The following is a 27,422-nucleotide window of genomic DNA, read 5'->3' as shown; positions in this document are numbered from 1 at the left end:
AGAAAACCAAGGACCATGAATCATTAGGGTACATTGAAAAAAAAAAAGAGTTTAAAAAACATTTTCTTTTTATTCCATGCAGATAGATACAACGAATATCATGCCTTTAATCTTTTCCACATAGTCTCCATTTATTAGGTTCCCCACTCCTACTCCAAGTAACTTGAGGTCTATTATTCAGTTAGAAATTGAACTTGAAGGCCAAGCACGGTGACTCATGCCTGTAATCCCAGCACTTTGAGAGGCCAAGGCAGGCAGATTGCATGATCCCAGGAGCTGGAGACCAGCCTGGGCAACACGGCAAAACCCCATCTCAACAAATACAAAAAAATTTAGCCAAGCGTGATGGCATGAGCCTGTAGTCCCAGCTACTCGGGAAGCTGAGGTGTGAGGGTGTGAGGACTGCTTGAGCCTGGGAGCTTCAGGCTGCAGTGAACTGTGATAACCCCATTGCACTCCAGCCTGGGTGCCAGAGTGAGACCCTGTTTCAAAAAAAAAAAAAAAAAAGAAAGAAAGAAATTGAATTTGAAAATCCAAAAAAATCTTTTATATAAATTCTCTCTGCAAATTTTATTTCACTTCTGACTAAAGTCTTTTCAAAATACCTGACTTATTTCACTAGTCAATAATAAATTTGTCACTTATTAAATAAAGTACTTTACAAAGAATTGCATAGTTACATATTATGTTCTCAAAGAAGAAAAAAATGTTAGCCTGTTGCCAATTTTAGCTATGTTTTATATCTTTTTCTCTTTTTTTTTCTTGAGACAGTGTCTCACTCTGGCACCCAGGCTGGAGTGCAGTGTCACGATCATGACTCCCTGCAACTTTTGCCTCCCAGGCTCAAGCCATCTTCCAACCTCCACCTCCCAGTAGCTGGGACTGCAGGTGTGCACCCCCACAATCAGCTATTTTAATAACTTTTTCTAGAGCTGGAGTTTCGCCATGTTGCCCAGGCTGGTCTTGAATCCCTAGGCTCAAGCAATCTTCCGACCTCAGCCTCCCAACATGCTGGGATCACAGGTGTGCACCCTGGTACTCAGCCTGTTTTATATATCTTAAAAGTCATCAGTTTAAACTTTTTACTCAGCTTAGAAAGTAGGTAAGTTATATGTGGAAATGGATTAAATAATACTAGCATAAGGAGACTATAGATATTGAATGTTGATTGGCATGTGGGTAGGCCTACACATCAAAAAGGACTGGTTAATTTCAGAGTGTTGGCTTCTTTTCTCAATTTTATTAATCTCACCTGGGTCTACAAGGGAACAAATAATCACAGGGAATTCCAAATACCAAATTCTCCACATCTTTTGCTATAAACTAGTTAGAAATTACAGATTCATGTGATTAGGTAAGGGCCTTCTTAAAAAATATTCCACTCCTCCCTCACTCTTGAATTATAAACACTTAGAAAATAATTAATAATTGGATAGATTTAATTTCTGTTGGCTGATTATAAAAAACTAACTGTTTTCGGCCGGGCGTGGTGGCTCACACCTGTAATCCCAGCACTTTGGGAGGCTGAGGCGGGCCGATCATGAGGTCAGGAGATCGAGACCATCCTGGCTAACATGGTGAAACCCCGTCTCTACTGAGAATATAAAAACAAAATTAGCTGGGTGTGGTGGCGGGCACTTGTAGTCCCAGCTACTTGGGAGGCTGAGGTGGGAGAATGGCATGAACCCGGGAGGTGGAGCTTGCAGTGAGCTGAGATCGCGCCACTGCACTCCAGCCTGGGTGACAGAGCAAGACTCCATCTCAAAAAAAAAACTAAACTGCCCCCCCAAAAAAAAAACAACAAAAAACTAACTGTTCACAATATGATCTAGTTATATGTAAAGAGTAGATAATAGATACCCTTTTTTTGCTTAAAATTCAGAAATACTATCTTCAAAAAGTTGGTAGGTTTACCCTTGCTTTGGGAAATCTTTCACTTCTCAGTACGCATAAAGGGACTGTTGCAAGCTTTCCTTTAACAGTTTTCCAGTCACTGATTCTAATCCATAGCATGAACAAGATCTATAGATAATGCCAGGCAGACACCACCACAAACCAGTTATACCTCTCCTTGCGAGTAATTATCTTCCTAAGTTAAAAAAAAAATCTGCTGTGTGATATATATATGTGTGTGTGTGTGTGTGTGTGTGTGTGTGTATGATGGAGTTTCACTCTTCTTGCTCAGGCTGGAGTGCAATGGCACAATCTTGGCTCACTGTAACCTCCGCCTCCCAGGTTCGAGCGATTCTGCTGCCTCAGCCTCTGGAGTAGCTGGGATTACAGGCACCCACCACCACATCCGACGAATTTTTTGTATTTTTAGTAGAGATGGGGTTTCGCCATGTTGGTCAGGCTGGTCTCGAACTCCTGACCTCAAGCAATCCACCTACCTCAGCCTCCCAAAGTGCTGGGATCACAGGCGTAAGCCACCACACCCGGCCGGAGTCTAGTTCTTTTAAAAAAGAGTTCCCATTTATAAAATAAAGTCATAATTTAAAAGTTAATATTAGCCTGACCAACATGGGGAAACTCTGTCTCTACTAAAAATACAAAATTAGCCAGTCGTGGTGGCGCAGACCTATAATCCCAGCTACTCGAGAGGCTGAGGCACGAGAATCGCTTGAACCTGGGAGGCAGAGGTTGCAATGAGTTGAGATCGCACCACTGCGCTCCAGCCTGGGCAACAGGGTGATACTCTATCTCAAAATAAAAAAAATTTAAAAAAAGAAGTTAATATTCCACCCTGAAGGACCTACCTGGACTAATTAAAATATATACATAACATTTAAATTTAGGAGTAAATAATTTTTTCCAATTAAAAAAATACATATTTTAGCAAAACATTTTTCCATTAAAAGTGTTTTTAAAATAACCAGACAGGTAGACATTATCCAAAAAGTTACTAATTATATAAAAGCCAATAATTAAAGAACATTTTATATATATATACACACACACACACACACACACACACACATATATATACTTTTTTTTGAGACGGGCTGGTTCTGTTTTTTTGTTTTGTTTTGTTTTTTGAGACAGGGGCTGGAATGCAGTGGCCCGAACTTGGCTCACTGCAACCTTTGCCTTCCAGGCTCAAGCAATCCTCCCACCTCAGCCTCCCAAGTAGGTGGAACCACAGACACATGCTACCACGCCTGGCTAATTTTTGTATTTTTTTTGTAGAGATGAACTTTGTCATGTTGCCCAGGCTGGTCTTGAACTCCTGGGCTCGAGCAATTCGTGCACCTGGGCTTCCTAGAGCACTGGGATTGCAGGCATGAGTCAGCACACCCAGCCAGGATATATACCTTAACTATATTAATTAAGAGTCTTTCAGGTACTATACATCTGTTTGGAATTATTTACAACTTAAAAGCATTTGAAAGAGAGCTCATTCAGAAATTCCTTAATTATGAAAATAATCTTACATATTTCAAATGTGAAGCATGGAATTCATGATTTGTCATTTTAAGTATCTTGGTAATACAAGGAGGCACAATCCAAATGATGTTATTAAAGGAAAAGTTTCTGCTAATTATCCTAAGTACTGAAATAATTTGGTTCAACTCAATAGTGAAGGATTCTTGGCTCACTGCGTAGTTCTTAAAATCCCAACCACTGGAAACAAACAATGAAAGCAACTCTTGTGGGGCTGCCCATGCTATCAGCTTTTCATCTATACAACTGCACTACTGCCATAGTTCCTAACCTACACCTTGGAAATAAACCAAATGTAGTCCTCATGTGATAAAAGCTGAGATTTCTAGTCACCGTATATAAACTATCTGAACCAGCAGTTATCAAACTTTAGCATATAAAAAAAAAAAAGCCAAAGGGCTTTTTAAGGCACAGGTTGCTGGGCTCTACCTCCTGAGTTTCCGAATAGCACATCTGGGGTGGGGCCCAATAATGTGCATTTCTAGTATGTTCCCAGGTGATGCTGCTAGTTGGGGACACCACATTTCTGAGAATTAGTGAACTAAACAAGAATCTATTTTCTTACAGTAACAAACCCAACTAAAACACACAGGATATTTATATACAGAAAAATATTATCTAGCTCACAAGCAAAGATGAATTATTGCTAAATACTGTAGCCCGAAGTAGAAAACATCTTAATGTTTGTCTTTAAAAGAAATACAAAAGTCCACATTTACAAAAATAGAGAGGTGATAGCCTATACTTTTAAAAAGGCATGGGCTGGGCGCAGTGGCTTACACCAGTAATCCCAGCACTTTGAGAGGCCAAGGCAGGTGGATCACTTGAGGTCAGGTGTTCGAGACCAGCCTGACCAACATGGTGAAACCCCTTCACTACTAAAAATACAAAAATTAGCTGGGTGTGGTGGCATACGCCTGTAATCCCAGCTACTCAGGAGACTGAGGCAGGAGAATCGCTTGAACCCAGGAGGCAGAGGTCGCAGTGAGCCAAGATTGCACTACTGCACTCCAGCCTGGGTGAAAAAGCAAGACTTCATCTAAAATATAAATAAATAAATAAACAAATAAAAAGGTATTTACCATAATATTCCCTTAAAGAGCAAAGTCTTCAACATTCTATAATGCAATTGATAATGGCAGGAGGCAAAAAAATGCCTAGCAGATAGAGGCGGGTCCCCGGTGAAACCCCGCCTCCAAGCTGAAGACAGTTTAAAGCCTGAAAGCCAAGCTACAAATTAAATCCAAGGACTAGATTGAGAACCCGTCTTCCCATTTGGTGGCTTTCCTCTGATCCGCACGCTTCACCTATTTTACATATACCTACCCTTTCCTAATTGGTTTTCTATATTGCTGTGCTCACCTCTGAGTGGTGCCTTTAGTCTTTCTTTGCATACTCACAAACCAATCAGTATGTACTCCCCTATTCTGTGCCCATAAAAGCCCCAGATTCAGCCACACTGGGAGAGAAACCATCGGACTATGGGGTAGGGGACCATCCCCTGAGTCCCCTCTCCACTGAGACCTGTTCTGTCGCTCAATGAAATTCTTCTCTGTCCATCCTTACCCTTCAACTGTCAGTATATTCTTGTTCTTCTTGGAAGCAGAATAAGAGCTCGGGAACCGCCAATGGCAGTACAAGCTGTAACACAGGTGGGCTGAGTGGGCAGGGTACCTCCAGCAGCAGGCCTGGGGCTGAGCAAGGCCCGGGTTGGGGCTAGTGGGGTGCTGCTGGCTGTGGAGGTCTCCAGTTGGCAAAGTGGCTGAGAAAAATCTTGTGTCAATTATATACTGTAACAAATCCACTTCCAAATTTCACTAAAGCAAATAATAATTTTTAAAAACTCAGTAACCCAGAACAAAACTGCAGCTGCAACAATAAAAACTACTTATAATTAGTAAAAACAGGATTTCATCTTTATTTATTTTTTTGAGACAAGGTCTTACTCTGTTGTTCAGGCTGGAATGCAGTGGCATGATCATGGCTCACTATAGCCTTGAAATGCAGGGTTCAGGCAATCCTCCTACCTGAGCCTCCTGAGTAGCTGGGACTACAGGCATGTACCACTATGCCTAATTTTTAATTTTTATTGTAGAGACAAGGTCTCACTATGTTGCCCAGGCTAGTCTCAAACTCCCGGGCTCAGGTGATCCTCCCGCCTTGTCCTCCCAAAGTGCTGGAATTACAGGCATGAGCCACCACGCCCAGCCTAGGATTTCATCTTTAGATCTGAGGAACTGACACAGTGCTTCTCTTTAAATGCATTCCAGGTCACCTATACAGATAATCAGGATTGAGAAACATAACGTCAATGTGTTCTAAAGGGCTAATTCATTGCCTGGAGGAACTGACTATTCATAAGACACAGAATAATTGATTCAAGCTGGCTGCATTGGAATTCTGATTTATTCTTTTTTAGAAATTAAAAAAATGTCGAAGCATTAAGGGAGGAATATAGAGATGGTCACAGATGGGAAAGAATGCCAAGGAACAGAGAATGAGAAAGAGATAATAGCAAAAGCAACTAGATCAGCCTACTGCTTTATCAAAATTCGTGCAGTATGTTGTGGAAAAAAAAAAGGTTATATTTCCATTCTGCTTTAAAAAGAAAAAAAAAGCCATACAATTTATTTATTTGGGTTTTTTGTTTTCTTGTTTTGCTTTGTGACAGGGTCTCGTTCTGTCACCCAGGCTGGAGTGCAGTGGTGTGATCATGATCTCCCAGGCTCAAGCAATCTTCCCGCCTCAGCCTCCTGAGTAGCTACGACTACAGGTAGGCACCACCATGCCAGCTAATTTTTTTATTTTTCATTTTTTTGCAGAGATGGGGTCTCACTATGTTGTCCAGGCTGGTCTCCAATTCCTGAACTCAAGCAATCTTCCTGCCTTGGCTTTCCAAGTGTTGGGATTACAGGTATGAGTGACTGAGCCTGGCCTTGTTTACGTTAAAATTTAAAATTTGTATCTTCTAATAAAGGTAATATTCCATTTAAAAATTAATCATAAGGAAACAATAAACACTGTAAAGATATATTTATATATAAAGATGGGAGCAATATACCTGTCTCAACAATAGAGAAATGTTCATATTTCATGGTATAAATATGTCATAATTACATAACCAATGGAAGTGTTTTCAAAGTATTTTTAATGAAAAATTCCCGTGGGATACAACTGAGTTTTTTAAAAGCTAGAAGGAAAACTATAATACAATGACAGCCTATCTATGACCAAAGAAACAACAAACAAACAAAAACCACTGCAAGAAAATGCACTAAATCTAAGCAATGGTTATCTCTGTGTTGTGAAACATACTTTTAAGTTTTCTATATAATGAGCATATATAACTAGTATTTTAAAAATTATTTTCCTGTTATATGAATATATTCTCAAAAGATTAAAATGTGAGCATTCTCGTTTTAAAAGACTCAAAGCAAAATCCTCATTTGCCTTTCCACCTCCTCTGCACCATCCCTACAACACCCTCCCCAGAGTGACCCCTGTAAAGCCCAGTGTGCATCCTTCTTGTCTTATTTCTTTGCTTTACATCTAGATATAGATCAATATGGATAACATTAAAAACATATAGGGGATTATCCTTTACGTAGTGTCTTATGCCTTGCTATTTTCAGAGAAATTTCCACATCTGCATATATAGTTAGGTCTACTTTGATTTCTTTTTTGTTGTTGTTGTTGTTGAGATGGAGTCTTGCTCTGTCGCCCAAGCTGGAGTGCAGTGGTGTGATCTCAGCTCACTGCAACCTCCACCTCCAGGGTTCAAGTGGTTCTCCTGCCTCAGTCTCCTGAGTAGCTGGGATTACAGGGGTATGCCACCACACCTGGCTAATTTTTGTATTTTTAGTAGAGATAGGGTTTCACGATGTTGGTCAGGTTGGTCTCAAACTCCTGACCTCATGATCCACAGTCTCCCACTGTTGCTCAGGCTGGAATGCACTAGTGCAATCATAGCTCATTGTAGCCTCAAAACTCCTGGGCTCAAGTGATCCTCCTGCTCCAGCCTCCCGAGTAGCTAGGACTACAGGTATGCACCATCATACCCGGCTAATTAAATTTTTTTTTTTTTTGTAGAGACGAGGTCTCACTATGTTGCCCAGGCTGGTCTCAGACTCCTGGTCTCATGCGATCCTCCTGCCACAGTCTCCCAAAGTCCTGGGATAACAGGCGTGAACCACCAAGCCTGGACTCATTCATTAAAAAAAAACAAAAACAAAAAACAAAACACTTCCATGTTTTAGAGCAGTTTTAGGTTCAAAGTACAACTGAATGAAAGGTATAGAGATTTCCCATAGGTGACCTAATTCCACATATGTACAGCCTCCTCTGCTATCAAAATCCCACGCAAGATGGTACATTTGCTACAATCGGTGAACCTACATTGACATCATTATCATCCAAAGTCCACTGTCTACATGAGTTCAAAGTCTTTTGTTCAGTGGTTGTGAGAAACCACTCTCCCTGCCCTCTGGATTCTAAACTACATAGCTACAATGAGGCAAACAGCCCAAATTACTGCTGACATCCACCTTGTCATCATGAAGAAAGCCAACCTGAGGACATGAGCATCACACAAAAGGCAAAGCCAAGATAAATGCAGAGAAATGGAGTCAGAGTCTTAAATGATGTCTGAAGCATGCTCTACCATTTTCTTTTCTTTTTTTTTTTTTTTTGAGACAGGGTCTCACTCTGTCACCCAGGCTAGAGTGCGGTGGCATGACTGTGGCTCACTGCAACCCCGACCTCCTAAGCTCAAGCAATCCTCCCACCTCAGCCTCCTGAGCAGCTGGGAAAACAAGTGTGCACCACCACACTGGGCTAATTTTTGTATTTTTCGTAGAGGCAGTGTTTTACCATGTTGCCCAGGCTGGTCCTGAACCCCTGGAGTCAAGCAGTCTTCTTGCATTGGCCTCCCAAAGTGTTGGTATTACAGACATGAGCCACTGTGCCTGGACCATACTCTACTTTTGAAAAATTTGAACTTAAACGAGTCATTAAATCAATCTCCCCTCTATCTTTTAAGCAAAGTAAACCTGGATTTTCTGCCTTTAACACAGTAAATATTTAAACTGTTACAATGCATAAAGCTTTAATAATAATCTCTTTCACATAGTGCTGGCCAACTATGAAGGTTGTGAAAAATTTCGGGAGATATCAAATTTAAAACATCCTATTCCTCTATTTTGGGACATACAACAAAGTGTCCAAGAATAAGAGTGGCTGGAATGAAGTAATGCATGCCAGGAAAGCTCTTCATTCAATAAGCATTTATAAAGTACCTACTACATATACAGTTACAGTATTATTGGCTCAGATCTTTTCACAAAATATAGCTGGGTAATGAACAACTTAAGGTATTGCTTTGCATGTAGTGAGTACTAGATGTTTGTTGAATATTTTTGGATTAACTTATTTTTCATTATATGCTGTAAGACAGTAGTTATTAAAAGAAAACACTCTGTGAAGCTAGCAAGAATACAGCATATTCATGTTCCACTTAACCAGAGGGTTAAATTTCCAGCAATCCAACCCTGAGGAACACATTAAGAACCTGCAAATAAGAAATGTAGTCCAGAAATCCTAAATAATGGACATAAAGAGTATGAAAATCCCATCAAGTAAGAAACATAAAGGACAAGTGAAGCCACTTAATAAGTACATGCTGAGACACACATAAAATAATGCCTGCTAAAGATAGGACCACAATCAATTACAATGTGAAAAAACGAACTGTCAGGCAGAGTCAGAGACTAACAAGTGACTAGTACCTCAACTAGATTTAATAAGACTAAAGTAATAAAAGTAGAAATAGGCCGTGCATAGTGGCTCACGCCTGTAATCCCAACACTTTGGGAGGCCAAGGTGGGAAGATCGGTTGAGGCCAGGAGTTTGAGACCAGCCTGGCCAGGAGAGCAAGACCCTATCTCTGACAAAAAAAAAAAAAAAAAAATTAAACATTAGCTGGGTATAGTGGCATGCACCTGTAGTCCTAGCTACTCCAGAGGGTGAGGAATGAGGATCACTTGAGCCACAAAAGTCAAGGCTACAGTGAGCCATGATTGCACCACTACACTCCAGCCTGTGCAACAGAGTGAGGCCCTGGCTCTTAAAAAAAAAAAAAAAAAAAAAAAAAAAGCAGAAAGTAGAAATGGAAATATGGATGAAAAAAAGCAGGCAGATTTTAAAAGGAACCATTTTTAACTTCTAGGAAGGATTAAAAATAGTTAAGAGATATGAAAGATCCAACAGAAGCCTAACAGTGTCAGGACAATGAACTTAGTCGTGGCTACAGTCAAAGGCTTACGCAGAATCCAGTTAGAAACCATTCAGATATTTTGAGAGTCAAAGACATGCAAAATCCAACTGATGCCATGAAGGAAGTTACATATAAACTTATGAATGTTTACAGACTGTTTAGACCTGAGAAATGGATTCTCCTATAACAAATCCAGAGATGAGGGCTAAGTTGCAGAGGCCACTAATTGTCTACCAATATCCATTCTTTCTTAGTAACAGGACCTCAGACAATAGGTCTAGCTAAAAATAAAAAACAAGAAACTGTATTTCCCTGCCTACTTCAAATCAGGTGTAGCCATATGACTAAGTTTTGTCCAATGAAATGGGATCAGATGTTGGAAGCGGATGTGCCCTTTACCCTTCCCTCTCTCCTTCATGCTACCTCTGTAATAAGGACATGATGGAGAGTGCTTCAGGAGTCACAACAGAAGTCTGCTAAGGAGGGCACGTAATCTTTGTCTCTTTTTTAGTCTAGAGTTCTTCCAGTCCACTGACTGCAATTTCAGCTTCCTGTCCCTTATCCCAACCAAGGCCTGGAGAAAAGGAGAGAAAGAGAGAGGAGGTAAACGAGACAGGAAATACACTTAACAAGTATTGTTGTTAAAATGCCTCAGTGTTCTCTGGGCCTAGGATATATTTAAGCTAAATCCTTTTAGGCCACACTTCTGGGTTCTTTGTGGGTGTCCCTGTTGGACACTCCCCAGCTGCAATCCACATGATGTAGAAAACACATTCTATTTTTCTGGCTGCTACCCAACATTCCACCTCTCACCATCCGGCTTCTCTGTTTGCCCCCAATTTCCTCCCAGCCTGGGTTTTCAGAGATCATAGTACACAGACTCTCCGTTAGGTTTCAATGCCCTTCTCTGGGACAGAATTTAACACAGCTCGAGGTGAGCTCTTGTTCTCTCACTTTTGTGTGTGGGTCACATGCAGTCCATGGAAATACTCATATACTCAACAAATTTCAGGCTTGCTGGCCAAGGTCCTAATTTTATGTATTATAAAAACTGAAAGAACCTCCCAACAGATCTACATAGATGCTAAAGATCAGCAAAATTATTTTCAAATATGGAATTGCTTTTTTCCTATTTTTTTTCCAAGAGCATTGGGAAAGAACGGGCCTAAAAGTTAGCCTATTCAGTAGTCTCCATCATGTCACTCAAGTTGTCTAGGCTGAAAGTTTCTCATACTTGATTCAGTTTTACTTCTGGCATTTCTGAATACTTATGAGAATTAAGATTGTCCACCATTGAAATTTCTAATGAAAATATTGTTTAATTACTATTTTAAATGTTTTAATGTAATGTTATTCAGTTCCTTTAATTTTGTTTATTAGAAGGCATCGATCTAAAATAAAACAAATTATTTGCTAAGAAACACCAGTTAAGAGTTTAAACTACAATTTCTACTTAAATAGAATTAACTTAAAGATTTAAATTTCTATTTAGATCAGGTTAAAATAAACTTCCCATTAAATTTATAAAGTCTGAGAAATATTCAGTGATTAGAGTACCTGGCCATAAAGGCTTTTATCTTTTTAAGAGAATAATACTCTTACTTTTCTACTTCTGCCTCTTACAGTAGAATGGTTCAAGAGGACTTGGATTTCAAAAATTAAAAGGGCAAACTAATGCCTTCCCTTCCATGGGCTATATAGCTAAAGAAGAGCAAAGAAAGCAAGCGAACACATTCTAATGGCAAACTAGCTCAAGAGTTGTGAGCAACCCACCAAACAAAGATTGATGGTAAACCAAAGTGTTAGAGGTTATCTGAAAGGTGAATGCATATAACTTTAAAAAATAACAATTAATATAATTTAAAACTGAGATTGCTTTCTTTAGGATCTAAAGTTAAGCTATTTTTTTTTTCAAAATAAGTTATCGTATACAAAAGTTATGGTTAAGTAAATATAAATACTGAGGAACCTGAACAAGGCCCTGTATCTGAATGTGATGAAATACAGGCCTGGATGTTTAAACCATGCCCTTGAGTCAAGTAAGAGCTAGACTTTAAATGAAAAAAAGCACCCTCCTAACAAGGTTATTTTTATGAAACTTCTAAGTATATAGCCTGGTGTGGTGGTGTGCACCTGTAGTCCCAGCCACTTAGGAGGCTAAGGAGCGCTTAAGGCCAGGAGTTCTAGGCTGTTGTGTGCTACGCTGATCAGGTGTCTACACTTAAGTTTGGCACCAATATGGTGACCTCCTGGGAGTGGGGACCACTGGATTGCCTAAGCAGGGGTGAACCAGCCCTGGTAGGAAACGGAACAGGTAAAAACTCCCATGCTGATCAGTAGTGGGATCATGGCCATGAATAGCTACTGCATTCCAGCCTGGGAAACACAGCAAGACTCTATCTCTTAAAAAAAAAAATATATATATATTATATATATTATATAATATATATAATATATATTATATATATTATATAATATATATAATATATATTATATATATTATATAATATATATATTTTAAATATATATATTATATAATATATATATTTTAAATATATATATTATATATATAGCAGCCAGAGATGTTATGAATACTGAAATTTTAAAATTTATGAAATATCGATATGCTTTGGGGGCAGCAAAACAGCCCAAACAAATTGAAATTAAGGCTATTCCAGGAAAGTAAGAATATATATAACTTTGACACTCTGCCACTACCTGGTAGCAGCATCAAAATTGTAGGCCCAGTTTTTTGTAGAATAAATCTTTTCAAGGTTGTCTGATTTGGGGGGAGTATATTTTTGAAGAATGGCTGCCACAAACCTGTATCTCATATGAAACACTGAGGGGTGTTTGGGAATGGGAATTCTATAGCTGTAGGGTCAGCCTTCTCAGGTTCATCTACCAAATAGCTTCAACAGCAAAGGAGAATCATTGCTGGAGGAAGGTTTGGAAGCCCAGCCCAAAGCTACCTACCACAAAAGCAAAACAGACAATAAATATAAAAATAAATCTCTGGCCGGGCGCAGTGGCTCACACCTGTAATCCCAGCACTTTGGGAGGCCGAGGCAGGTGGATCACAAGGTCAGGAGATCGAAACCATCCTGGCTAACACGTTGAAACCCTGTCTCTACTAAAAATACAAAAAATTAGCCGGGTGTGGTGGCAGGCGCCTATAGTCCCAGCTACTTGGGAGGCTGAGGCAGGAGAATGGCGTGAACCCAGGAGGCGGAGCTTGCAGTAAGCCGAGATCGCACCACTGCACTCCAGCCTGGGCAAGAGAGCGACAGTCTGCCTTAAAAAAAAAAAAAACTCTGATGTCTTAAGTTATACCACACAAATTCATATAAGCTTCAGAGTTGTAATATTATACTTCTCAGCATTATTTAAAATAACTTACCAATAAAAAAATCTTAGTTTATTTACCTTATTACCCCCACAATCTTTGAGTCATTTAATTTCAACAATTATATATCTAATTCTGGATTATCCAGGTCAACAGAGAAGTAATAAGACAATTCAGTTTAGAAAAAGTGGCTTTTAAGTGCACAGAGATATAATTTGGCAGATCCTGTTAGTTGCCTCTCCAAAGCCAGCCCTTCTTCCTTAAGAGAACTACAATTTCTGTTCAGACTGAGGTGGTAATGTGCTCAGAGGATGGTCCCTTCCCAGAGCATGAATTTTTTTCACTCAGATCCTTTCAGTGTGAGCAAGGAATTCAGATCTGGCCAATAAGACATAAAAGAAAGCCTACTTGGGACAGGAGACATTCTGGGATACTTCTCCTGGATAAAGAGAGATGTCCAAGAAGACAGTTCATCTTTCTTTCTGCTTTGGTGTTGTCATGGTAGGACACAGTAGCTGCAGTAGCTACTTGCATGTAAAAAGGAAAATCCAAAAAATGCCAAAAAAAAAGAAATCTAGTCCAGACCTCTGATATCAATGTGTGGTGGGATTAACCAATCCTGAAAGAAGCTACCTCCAAATTTGTTACATAAGATAATCAACTCCTATTATTTAAGCCAACTTTGATCTACTTTTCTGTTATTCGTGGCTAAAAATATCCTGATTCATGCATATAAAAGAGAAAAAAAATTATATAAAAATGTCCACAGTAATTAGTTTTGAATGATAGAATAACAGACCATTTAATTTTCTTTATTCTTTTCATCTACAGTGAATAACTTTTTTTTGGTATGGGGGGATAGGGTCGTGCTTTGTTGCCCAGACTGAAATATGTGGAACAATCATAGATCACTGTAGCCTCAATCTCTTGGACTCAAGCCATCCTCCTACCTCAGCCTCCTGAGTAGCTGGGACTACAGGTGTGCGCCACAACACCTGTTTTTTTTTTGGGGTTTTTTTTTTTTTTTTTTTTGAGATGGAGTCTTGCTCTGTTGCACAGGCTGAAGTGCAGTGGTGTGGTCTCGGCTCACTGCAACTTCTGCCTCCCGGGTTCAAGCGATTCTCCTGCTTCAGTCTCCTGAGTAGCTGGGATTACAGGCACACATCACCATGCCCAGCTAATTTTTGTATTTTTAGTAGAGACGGGGTTTCACCATGCTGGTCAGGCTGGTTTCGAACTCCTGACCTCGTGATCCACCCATCTCAGCCTCCCAAAGTGCCGGGATTACAGGCGTGAGCCACCACGCCTGGCTAATTTTTCTTATTTATTTATTTATTTATTTTGCAGAGATGAGGCTTGCTATCACGGTCAAGCTGGTCTCAAACTCCTGGACTTAAGCCATCCTCATCTTGGCCTCCCAGAGCACTGGATTACAGGATTGAGCCACTGTTCCTGGCCTTTTAGAATGGCTCTGTCCAGTTCAGACTTACTTAAAAAATGGAAATATCAGTATTTTAAAATAGAATATGTAGCTTTTGTGGGGTTTTTTTTCTTTTCTTTTCTTCTTCTTCTTTATTTTTTTTTTGAGACAGAGTCTCGCTCTGTCGCCCAGGCTGGAGTGCAGTGGCAGGATCTCGGCTCACTGCAAGCTCCGTCTCCTGGGTTCACGCCATTCTCCTACCTCAGTCTTCCGAGTAGCTAGGACTACAGGCGCCTGCAACCACGCCCAGCTAATTTTTTTGGTACTTTTAGTAGAGACGGGGTTTCACCGTGTTAGCCAGGATGGTCTCAGTCTCCTGACCTTGTGATCCACCCACCTAGGCCTCCCAAAGTGCTGGGATTACAGACGTGAGTCACCGCGCGCAGCCCGCTTTTGTGGTTTCAAAAGTTCTCACTTGCTAATGTCATGTTAGAGATACAAATTTAAAGTATGCTAAATCAGCGGAGAGAACAGATGTTTAATCTATAGACACTTATACATACACTAAGAAAGTTGACTACTATACTGAAGTCCCTTATAAGAAGGGAGTTGTTAAGGATAAGGAATATGGATTGGGCTCTTTCAGAGACTCCATACAGGTATATTTAATTAGCAAAGGAGTCAAAAAACACCAGTTGTTATCAACAGCACTTTGCACATGTTGGGATATGATTTGCCAACTGGTGAGACTATTCCAGGTATCAACATAGAATATATGTCAGCTCTGGGGAGAAAAAGTAGTCTAGGACAGTAAATAGTCTTATTTGCTAAAATGAACCCATAAACTTAGGCAGCATTTCTCCAAAGTGTATTCCATGGATCACCAATCCCTCATAAAAATGGGTTGAATGAGATTCACAATGCATGCTGGCATATTAAAGCTTTAGAAAAGTCAAACTAGTTTATCTTTGTCAACCCAGGATTGCTCAAATTCCTTTGATTATAGAACCCCCTTTTATGTAACACTTATCATATATCCATTCCACAGAATTACTTTGGGTAATGCTGAGCTCAGGCCCAGCAAAATATAATTCAGGTAAGCTAGTAGAAAAAAAAATTAAAAATTCACATTTAATTATTCCTATACAATATGTATTTCTGAAGCTGAGTTCTAGAAAAAAAATCAAGATTACTAAAATAACTATTTAATGGAAACCACCTTTTCTGCTGTATGTGTAGACTGGGAGTCAAAGAAAAGGTATGGGCCAGGGAGTAAGACTACTGGACCCAGTACACCATAGCTGGGACAGAAACAAGGCTGTGATATATTGATTTATGCATTCACTCAAAATTTATCATGTTTCTGTATGTTTCAGTGTGTCTCAGAGACTGCATTCCACGTGGGAGATAGAAAATGATTAAGATATAGACCCTGCCTTCAAAGAAAGTCTGCCATAGAAAACAAGGCACATAAGGACTTCACTTGAGAAAAGATATATATAAAAGACAGTCACAGCACAAAAAAGTATTATACTCTGCTGAGGAGGAAGGGATTAAAAAACTTCCAATTAAAAAGAACAAGGCACATACAACTATAATTGGTCCATTATAGATAAAGAAAAAGAAAAAAGCCAGGCACAGCATGTAAATGGCGGAAGTTAAATTTGAATCTAGGGAGTCTAGGTCTAGAGTCTACGCCCTTAAATCACTGCGCTATAGTGCCCTTCACCCTTCAATTCCCTTATGAGCTCCCACAGATCTTTCCAGCACCAACTTACACGTCTCCTTAACTATAAAGCCTTTTCGGAAGCAGAACTGACTTTCACCCTCTTTTGTACTATCATTATTTTTCAGCATTGCATATATCACACCATATTGCAATGATTTGTTGACATGGCCATCTCTTCATTACAGTGAGAGGTTCTAGAGAACAGAAACTACCTAATTCATTCTTATGTCCCTCTCGTCAATCACAATGCCTGCCATAGCAAGCATTCACTAAACATTTACAGAACTGAATAAACTTCAGTAGAGATGCCTATTTTTATTCAAAAACATTTCAAGTTATCTACACAGCCCAATAATGAACCTACTCTTGATGCACTCAGTTTTAGCTATAAAGAACTGTATATATTCACTTCTAAAAATTGGTAACAAAACAAAACAAAACAAATACTTAAATTGTCCTAAGAATATCTGTTAGTGTCCTCCCTAAACCAATACACAATATCTAAAATTCAGCTTAGTATGGATTTCAAAATGTAATCCTTATCATAAGCCAATCCCTAAAAAATATGTCCCCAAACTACCTTCCAGTGGCAACAAGTGGGGTATAAACCAGAACTTGGATGACGAACTAAGGAAGAGGTCAGCAGGGGAAGAAAACAAAATAAAGATTCTGATTTTCATAATTCTGACCCATTAACTTTAAATAAAACTCAGTCAAAAACCACTACATAGACTTGCTGCCATATTAATAAAATTCTCCAAATTAGTATAAGGTTTTTGTTAAGAATAACTTCATACCCTTTATTTCCTTTAATTTTCATTCACTTGTCAAATACTTGAATCCACCACATGCCAAAAACGGTGCTAGGTACTGATACAAGTTGACTAAGACATGGGGTTGAGTAAGCCAACAATTGTAGCATAGTCCAGCAGATTAGAGTTATGCTCGGGGTACCACAGCACCAGAGAAAAGGAATATGTAAGTCAGAACAGGAAGTGTGGAAGGGACGGACAGGGGTACAAATACAAAAATAAATTTTGGAAATTCTATTCTTTTTGGAAAAAGACTAAAAAATGTGCATTTCAAGTCAGTAGTGGTCAGTTACTTCCTGTATTGCCAGGTGACTCCAGGGGAACAGCAGGTTAGACATAACAGTTACAACATTGCTCTTTCCTGGCTGTGTGCACATCACAGTACCCCATGCTATGTCCACTAACACAAGCCAAAGTAAAATGGAGGAAGTCATTCCCTTGAAGTTGAATTGTTCTTTCATTCTTAAGACCAAGTTATTTGGGAAGGGCAAAGAAGAGAACCAGAAGATGATGGGAAGAACCTATCCTTACACATTTTTACCTGGCTTTTCCTTACAAAAAATATTCAGAAAGACCACAAACACACTCACTCCTTCTCTCTTTCAAGTGTGTGTGTGCACACACCCACAAACACACATCCACACACACAGTGACTAAATCATTACCACACGGGGGAAAATGAACAAGTTCCAGCTAAAATTCTAGAAATAGCTATCAAGAAGAAAAAGTCATCTCTTGACTTTTAATAATTTCTATATATTCTTCAGCATACAGAGAAATGTCATTTCAGTTGGAAGTTTCTACAACATAATTAATCTTTATAATTATTATCTGTCGAGCCAAAATAGCTGCTTCACTATCATCCAAATACTAAAAAAATTTACATTTCAGGAGAACTAGCAGATTAGAACATGCACTACCACTTTCATCACTTCCACATAAAGCTTTTCTTGCCCATTAAAATTATTAATTTATGTTAAAAGTCTTCAGAAATGCATCTGTGTCACAGCTAGAGATGTTAGTTTAACAATTATTTTTCCAAGCCAATACAAAGATTTATTTCAGCTTTGCAGAAATAAATCACTACACCTCAAATTATTTTCAGCAAAATTCAACCACATATACAGAGAAGGAAAATTTTTTGCTTAATATCAGAATATAACAGCTATTTTCTAAGCTTACATATAATCTAATTGTTTTAAGCAATTAGGTAAGCAAAAGAATATAAAAACATTCTGACAGGAAAACTTCCAGCTTCCTCTGCTTGGTGTACATGTACACAACAAAATTCAACCAAACATAAAACACCCCATATTATGGCCTCCATTTGATTTCCAACCTTATTTTCCCATTACCATATAACAAAAAATTGCATATCTTTTCCAAGCTGGTCACCGACTATCCACTAAATGTAATCTGCTTTAAAGCTTTGTTTATCTGTGGTTACAAACAAGGATTATGGAGTAAGAATGCCTGGATTTGAATCTTGCTTCATCATTTACTAATACTGTCACCTTGGGCAAATTATTCAATCTCTTAGTGCCTCCATTTTCTCTTACATAAAATAGAGTTAGCAGCAATACGTACTTCATGCAAGTGTAAGAATCAAAGGATACAAAACATGCAAAAGCTCTTAAAACTGTACCTAAGTGCTCAATAAATATTCCTTCTGTTTTCCCTTGGGAATTTCCTCCATCCATCTAAACCTACCCAATTTTCAGCTCAAAATAATCATTTCTAAGAAGTCTCCCATAGCTATATAAATGTATAAAAATCCTGCCATCCTTTAAACTTGTATAACAATTAGGACCCATAGCAAAGACAGTATTTGGCACTGAGTATACATTAAACATTACACAGTTAAATAACTTTTTCCAATAAGTTAATTAACTATATCAGGAATTCATTTTGCCTTACCAATTAAAGTGTAAATTCTCTGGATGTGAACCCCATATTCTATTTTTTTTTATTGCCCAAAAAACTTAGCACAGCACATGCACGGAGCAGCCACACAGAAAATAACCGCCAAAGTTAACACAGCCAATGAGCAGTTGCTGGTTTGTCTGCTATCTTAGAAGACGTTAAAGAGAAACGTTAATTATAACCATGAGGCTTATAGACTGTATTTAATAATAATCAACACATACAACCTAAAGGCAAGAGAAAAAAATGTTTCCTGATTTTTCAGCTTATAAGAATGTCTGTTCTCAAGGGACAAGAACATTCCTGCACATAATTGGAATCACTGGCAGAAGAGTGATGAAAAAAAAAAAATTAAAGAGTCTCCCCCAACCCCCATCTGGAAGTAATTAACAAGAAACTCAAGGGAAGTTAACATTATAATTCGGCAATATGTAGAATAAGCTGATCTTTACTATAACCTTAAGTTTGGAACCTAGTTCAATCCAACATGAACTGAGTGGCTTCTATCTTTATGTGAATCCCACCATCTCTTGAAGTATTTTTCATCTCTAATGCTCATTTAGGCAGTTTGGCATGTATTACTTTTCACTCATTTTACTCTTCCAAGTGTATATATCTCATCTTCAGCACAGGTTACAAGTTCCTTCTTATGAAGTCTGGACCCTGACCTCTACTTTTATGAACTACCTTCAGTATCTGGTAAAATGTTTTACACACAGTAGACCCTCAAATATTTGTTCTAACTAAATGAAAAAGCTTACGGTATTTATTCCTGAGTCAATACTGATTTAGCTGATCTGTGGCCACCATATACTGACTGCCTAAAGTACCAGGCATCTTACACATACCACTTAATCCTCACTACAACTGCCTTGAAGTAGGTGTAAGCTTTCTTTCACAAACTAGGAAACCAAGGCTTTAAAAGGCTTAAGATATTTTTCTAATATTGTACAGCTGGTCAAGAAGTGAAGCTGTGATTTCCATCCATGTCTGCTTTCTAACTACTTCTCTTTCCATGAAGCCATATTGCTTCTCTAAAATGATAAGTGATCTTCAGAACGATGGCTGAGGGGCACAGGGTGATACTCTCATGACTTCTCAACATCCAGTGAAAGATTAAAGTAGGTTTAGGTCTGCGAAATGGCATTAGGGTCATTTTATTTGAGTTAAAAAAATAGTTATCTATAGCAAATGCCAAGGGCTATCAACCTTTTACAAATGACGTATCAAAACCTTGCTCTTCATTTATTTCTGGACTGCTTAGAACAGGAGGTATAGGATCTACCTATGTGTTAGCCTCTGATGTGACTTCAACTTATGAGCAGGTGTGTCAGATTAAGCTTTGATCTCCGGTACATGAGAGTGGGGAAAGAGGGCCATGTCACAAAATACACTGGATGCCAATTCTCTCATTCAGAATTAATAAACACTGACATTAAGCTCAATTTTTTAAAAGCTAGATTCACTGTACTAACAAGAATTCCTTGCTTACTTCTATTAAGATTTGGCAAGCTTCCCCACTTTCTAAGTAGAAATTATGTGAAATCCAGAAGTAAAGAAATAAAAACCGTATATTTGACCTTTTCCCTCAAATGCAAAGAATTTCTCTGAAGTCAACCAAGAAATGCTGAATCAGCCCCCATTATGCCTAGTTTTAGGAAGAAATGATTGTCTGGTAAGAAGGCAAGTACTTGAGGCTCAATAATTATTTGTTGAATAAATAAAACACAGTTGTTGTCCTCAAGTAACTTTGAGACTAGTTGAGATAAGATGGCAGATTTAACATAACTACATAGGTAATCACACTAAATGTAAATGGTCTAGACACCCTAATTAAAAGGCAGAAATTGTCAGATTACACAAAAAAAGCAAGTCCCAACTATATGTAAGAAGCTTACTCTAAATATGAAAATACAAAAAGATTAAAAGTAAACAGAAAAAGATATGCCATGCTACTATTAAAAAAAAAAAAAAGATTTCCTATAGAAAGAGTTACTCAAAAGAAAGAGTTCCTATGTAACACCAGAACAAAGAATATTACCTGGAATAAATAAGTCATTTCATAATGATAAATACATCAAGGGCACATAATCCTTAATGTCTATGCATTCAATAAAAGAGCTTAATACCCAAATGTTCATCAATAAACTGTTGTATATTCATACACTGAAATTCCACTCAGCAACAGAAATGAATGAATACATAAAGCAACATGGGTAAATCTTAAAATAATTTTACTGAGTAAAAGAAGCTGGGGGTGGGGGAAAGTACATACTACAGCATGATGCCATCTATATAAAATTCTAGGAAATACAAACTAATGAATAGTGGCAGAAAGCAAAGCAAGTTTCCTGGGGATAGGAGGAGGGGAGCAGTGTAGGGAAGGAAGAGAATGATTTTACAAAGGGGAATTAAAAAAACTTTTAGGGTTGATTGGTATGTTCAATTACCTTGATTGTGGTGATAGTTTCGTGGACACATACATATGCCAAAGGTTATAAAAGAATACACTTTAAATATGAGCAGGTTTTTGTATGTCATTTATTTCTCATTAGAGCTGCTTTTAAAAAACTAAGAAGATATACACACATAAAAAGTTTTTTTTTAAAAAAATCCTATGATATCCTCTAAGATGGCCTGAACGATCCCTCTTTGTACAGGCATACCTCGTTTTTATTGTGCTTTGCTTTACTGCACTTCAGATAGCGTGTTTTCTACAAATTAAGTGTGTGGCTACCTTGAGTCAAGCAAGTCTATTGGTGTCATTTTTCCAATGGCATGTGCTCACTTCTTGTCTCTGTGTAATTCTTGCATTATTTTAAACTTTTTCATTATTATTATATCTGTCACGGTGATCTGTGATCTTGATGTTACTACTGTAATTGTTTTGGGGTGTCACAAACCATGCCGACATAAGACAGTGAACTTAATATATGCTGTGTGTATTCTGACTGCTCCAGTGACTCACCGTTCCCCCATCTCTCACCCTCCCTTCGCCTTCCCTATTCCTTGAGACAAAACAATATTGAAATTAGGCCAATTAATAACCCTACAGTGGCCTTTAAGCATTCAAGTGAAAAAACGTCACACATCTCTCATTTTCAATCAAAAGCCAGAAATGATTAAGCTTAGTTAGGAAGATACAGTCAAAAGCCAAAACAGGCGGAAAGCTAGGCCTCTTGTGCCAAAGAGCCAAGTTGTGAGTGCAAAGGAAAAGTTCCTGAAAGAAATTAAAAGTGCTAATCTAGTAAACACGCAAATGATGAGAAAGCAAAACAGCCGTATTGCTGAGATAGAGAAAGTTTTAGTGGTCTGGGTAGAGGATCAAGCCAACCACAACGTTCCCTTAAGCCAAAGCCTAATCCAGAGCAAAACCTCAACTCTCTTCAATTCTCTGTAGGCTGAGAGGTGAGGAAGCTGCACAGAAAAAGTTGGAAGCTAGCAGAGGTTGACTCATAAAGTTTAAGGAAAGAGGCCATCTCCATAATGTAAAAGTGCAAGACGAGGTTTCAAGTACTATGAAGTGAAGCAAGTTATCCAGAAGACCTAGCCAAGCTACACTAAACAAAAAATTTTCAGGGTAGACAAAACAGCCTTCTGTTGGAAAAAGATGTCATCTAGGACTTTCATAGCTAGAGAGGAGAAGTCCATGCCTGACTTTAAAGTTTCAAAGGCCAGGGTGACACTTGACACTCTTATTAGAGGCTAATGCAGCTGGTGACTTTAGTTGAAGCCAATGCTCAATGAAAACCCTAGGGCCCTTAAGAATTATTCTAAATCTACTCTGCCTGTGCCCTATAAGTGGAATAACAAAGCTCAGATGACAGCATATCTATTTACCGCATGGTTTACTGGGTATTTCAAGCCAACCACTGAGACTTGCTGCTCAGAAAAAAGATTTCTTTCAAAATATTACTGCCCAATGACAATGTACCTAGTCACCCAAGAACTCTGAGGAAGATATACAAGGAGATTAACGTTTTCATGCCTAATAACACAATATCCATTCTGCAGCCTGTGGATCAAGGAGTAATTTCAACTTTCAAGTTTTATTATTTAAGAAAAACATTCAGTAAGGCTATAACTGCCACAGTGACTCCTCTGACGGATCTGAGCAAAGTAAATTAAAAACCTTCTGGGAAGGATTCACCATTCTAGATGCCATTAAGAATATCTGTGGCCAGGCATGGTGGCTCCCGCCTGTAATCCCAGCACTTTGGGAGGCTGAAGTGGGCAGATCACTTAAGTCAAAAGTTCAAGGCCAGCCTGGCCAACATCGTGAAACCCTGTCTCTACTAAAAATACAAAAGTTAGCCAGGCGTGATGGTGCATGCCCGTAATCTCAGCTACTCAGGAGGCTGAGACCAGAGAATCACCTGAACCCGGGAGGCGGAGGTTGCAGTGAGCTAGGATCGCGCCACTGCACTCCAGCCTGGATGACAGAGTGAGACTCCATCTCAAAAAACAAAACAAAACAGAACATTTGTGATTAAGGGGAGGAGGTCAAAACATCAACATTAATAATAATTTGGAAGAAGTTGATTCCAGCCCCCATGTATGACTTTGAAGGGTTCAAGACTGCAGCGGAAGAAGTAACTGATGTGGTGGAAATGGCAAGAATAAGAATGAGAAGGAGAAGCAGAGAATAAAGATGTGACTGAATTGCTGCAATCTTATGGTAATACTTAAATGGATGAGAAATTGCTTCTTTTTTTGAGATGGAGTCCGGCTCTGTTACCCAGGCTGGAGCGCAGTGGTGTGATCTCAGCTCACTGCAACCTCCGCCTCCTAGGTTCAAGTGATTCTCCTGTCTCAGCCTCCTGAGTAGCTGAGATTCCAGGCGTATGCCACCACGTCTTTGTATTTTAAGTAGAGACAGGGTTTCACGATGTTGGCTAGGCTGGTCTTGAACTCCTGTCCTCAAGTGATCCGCCTGCCTCAGCCTCCTGAAGTGCTGGGATTACAGGACTGAGCCACCGAGCCTGGTCCTAGGAATTGCTTCTTATAGATGAGCAAAGAAAGTGGTTTCTTGAGATGGAATCTATTCCTCATGCAGACGCTGTGAACACTGTTGAAATGGCAACAAAGGATTTAGAATATTCCTGAAACTTAATTGACAAAGTAGAGGCAGGGTTTGAGAGGACTGACTCTAATTTTCAAAGTTCTGTTGTGGGTAAAATGCTATCAAACAGCATCACATGCTACAGAGAAATCTTTTGTGAAATCAATCAATGGAGCAAACTTCACGGTTGTCTTATTTTTAAAAAACGACTATAGCCATCTACCCTTCAGCAACCATCACCCTGATCAGTCAGCAGCCATCAAGATCAAGGCAATACCCTCCACCTGCAAAAAGATTACAACTCACAGAAGGCTCAGATGCTCATCAGCATTTTTTAGCAATAAAGTATTTTTAAATTAATGTACATTAGTTTTTAAAAACATGTTATCACATATTTAATAGATTACAGTATAGTATAAATATAACTTTTAGGTGCACTGAGAAACCAAAAAGTTTCTGTCCTCACTTTATTGCATTATTCCCTTTATTGTGGTGGTATGGAACTGAACCTGAAATATCTGAGGTATGCCTGTATTTATGCTCATGTGTAATCTCCTCTCTTGAGTGTAGACTAAATTTAATGACTTGTTTCTAGGGAATAAAATGTGGCTGAGGTGATGGGATGTTGTTTCCTAGATTAAGATACAAAAAAACTACTGCTTCTGTCTTGGACTCTCACACATGAGCTTGCTTTGAGAGAAGCCAGCTGCCATACTGTGAGCTGTACTACGGAGAAAACCATGTGGTAAGGAGCTGAGGGAGGCCTTGGGCCAAAAGCCATCATAGAACTGAGATCTGCAGCCCAAGACCCTGCAAGGAACTAAATCCAATAACCACATGATTGGATTTGGAAGCAGATCCTCTCCCAGATGAACCTTCAGATGAGAATATGGCTCTGGCCAACAGTTTGACTATACCTCACATAAGGCCTTGAGCCAGATGTACCCAACTAAGCCATGCTGGGATTCACGAGTCACAAGAACTGTGAGATAGTAATGTCTATTTCTTAAAGTCACCCTGTTTTGGTATTTCTTAAAGTCACCCTGTTTTGGAGTACATATTTTTGTTACACAGCAATGGATAACTAATACAAAATCTAAATCACACTTTTTTTTTAAAGGCTACAAAATAGTAGTATTCATTTAGAATACACATTCGGCCACAAATAACAATATTTAACTAAAACTGGATTAAATAAGGCTAGTACAGTATCTCATGATGCCACCAGAGACCCAAGATCTTTTTTCCAGGCTCTGTCATTCTTTGAGAATGTGATATGGACATGAATGAACAGAACTTTCATCCTTATGCTTTTTATCTCAGTAATGCAGTATCACAGAAAAGAGGAGAAAGAAGCTTTGCCTTTTTCAGGAAAGTGAAAACTTTCCCAGGAAAGTCAAAGCTAGTCTTCGACTTACATCTCATTTATCAGACCTGCTTCCCATTGCCACCATTAGTTGCCAGGGAGTCTGGAAAGATGAGTATTTTTTAGTAAGACACACTATCCTTTAACAAAGTGTTTTGTTAGTGAAGAAGAGGAGGACAATGCTGACTAGCTAGGCAACCAGCAGCACATGCCAAAGCAATATATTTTACTTGTGATAAAAAATATTACAGGAGGTTAGAGAAGGGTAAGAATATTTTAAGCAATGAGAGCTTGAGGAGGTTTCTGAGAGGAGAGATGTTTAGAATTTGGCTAAATAGAGAGGAGAGAAAAGGGAATTCTCAAAAAGGATAAAAGCAAGAACAAAAAAACATGAAGACAGGGAAGTTCAGTAAGGCCCATAAGTAAATTACCTTGTATAAAGTTTCTAAATTCATAACTAAGATTTTAAAAATTTGCTGAGTGATGAATATGCACGTTGTTTCCTAGCAGGAAAGAAAAATACAGCATCACGTTTAAGAGAAGAGATATGGGCAAAGAATATAATAAAAATTTATTCAAGGAAGATATACAAATGGCCAAGAAGCACATGAAAAGATGCTCAACATCACCAGTCATCAGAGAAATGGAAGCCAAAACCACAATGAGATACCACTTCATACCCACAAGGATGGCTAGAATCAAAAATTCAAATAGGTTTTGGGAGGATGTGGAGAAATGAGTGCCCTAACACACTGTTATCAGAACTATAAAATGGCGCAGTTGCTCTGGCAAACAGTCTGGCAGTTCTTCACATAATTAAACACAGAGTTACCATATGACCTAGAAGTTCTACTCCTAGGTATACACCCAAGAGAAATGAAAACATATGTCCACACAAAAACTTGTACATCAAAGTTTAGAGCAGCATTATTCAGAATAGTCAAAAAGTGGAAAAGACTCACATGCCCATCAACAGATGAATGGATACATGAGATGTGGTGTATTTGTGAATGGATAAATTAGATGTGGTATATGTGTACAACAGAGTATTATTTGGCTATAAAAAGTAATGAAGTACTGAAACATACTACAACATAGATGAACTTTGAAAATACTATGACAAGGGAAAGAAGTCAGTCATGAAAGACTACATATTATATGATTCCATTCATATAGAATGTCCAGAACAGGGAAATCTACAGTGACAGAAAGTAGATTAGTGGTTGCCTAGATCTGTGTGGGAGGAGTGGGCTGAGAAGATTCAGAATAATAGCTAAAGAGTAGAGCGTTTCTGTTTGAGGTAATGAAAATGTTCTAAAATTGACTGTAGTGATGACTGTACATCTATCAATGAACATATTAAAAACTATTACATCATACACTTTAAATGGGTGAATTATATGGTATATAAACTATATCTCAGCAAGGCTGTTGAAAAAAAAGAGAGATAAGGTGAGCACTTTTAGAATATCTGCCCAGCCACCGCTCTTTTGAGACTTCCATTCCACCCAACTCTGGCAGCCAAGGGGAGAGGCGGGGAGAGTAAGAAGGGGAGAATGGAAAGACAGGCTACCTGTTTTGAGAAGCGGTGATTAAGAATGAGGACCCTGGAGTCAAAATACCTGAGACGGAATCCCAATTCCACACTTACTGTGAGACCTTGGACAAGCTCTTAATCTCTCTGTGTCTCAGTTTCTTCATCTATAAAACAAATATAATACTAATCTCATAATACTGTGGGGATTAAATGAGATAATATATTTAGGACCATGGTTCACTGCCAGGCACAAGTGCTCAATAAATACCAGTTATTATTCTTACATGTTTTCCCATTCCTATTTCTAGTTCCTTAAAACAAACCCACTAGTGTGAGTAATGTCCTAGTACTTGTAACCAATAACACTCTAAATATATAACTTCAAAGAAAATGTGGAACAACTTGAGAGTCAGGGTTCAGTGAGGACTCCCCCATCTGCAGTGAGATTAGTGAAGCCGTTGGTTAAATTATAAAGACTTGTCTCTGAACTAAAGATTCATATATTTAATTGTCTA

General features: G+C 38.7%; 1 protein-coding gene across 1 annotated transcript in view; it reads right to left on the bottom strand.

The window, feature by feature from the left end:
• MND1 (meiotic nuclear divisions 1) overlaps positions 1-27,422 on the bottom strand; it is a 70,485-nt gene that overhangs the window by 21,231 nt on the left and 21,832 nt on the right. The gene's annotated exons all lie outside the window — the stretch shown is intronic.

Source organism: Pan paniscus, chromosome 3 (genome assembly GCF_029289425.2).
Source record: "Pan paniscus chromosome 3, NHGRI_mPanPan1-v2.0_pri, whole genome shotgun sequence".
In the NCBI taxonomy this organism is placed as follows: Eukaryota; Metazoa; Chordata; class Mammalia; order Primates; family Hominidae; genus Pan; species Pan paniscus.
Note: the sequence above shows the minus strand (reverse complement) of the source record. Positions and strands in the feature narration are given on the sequence as shown.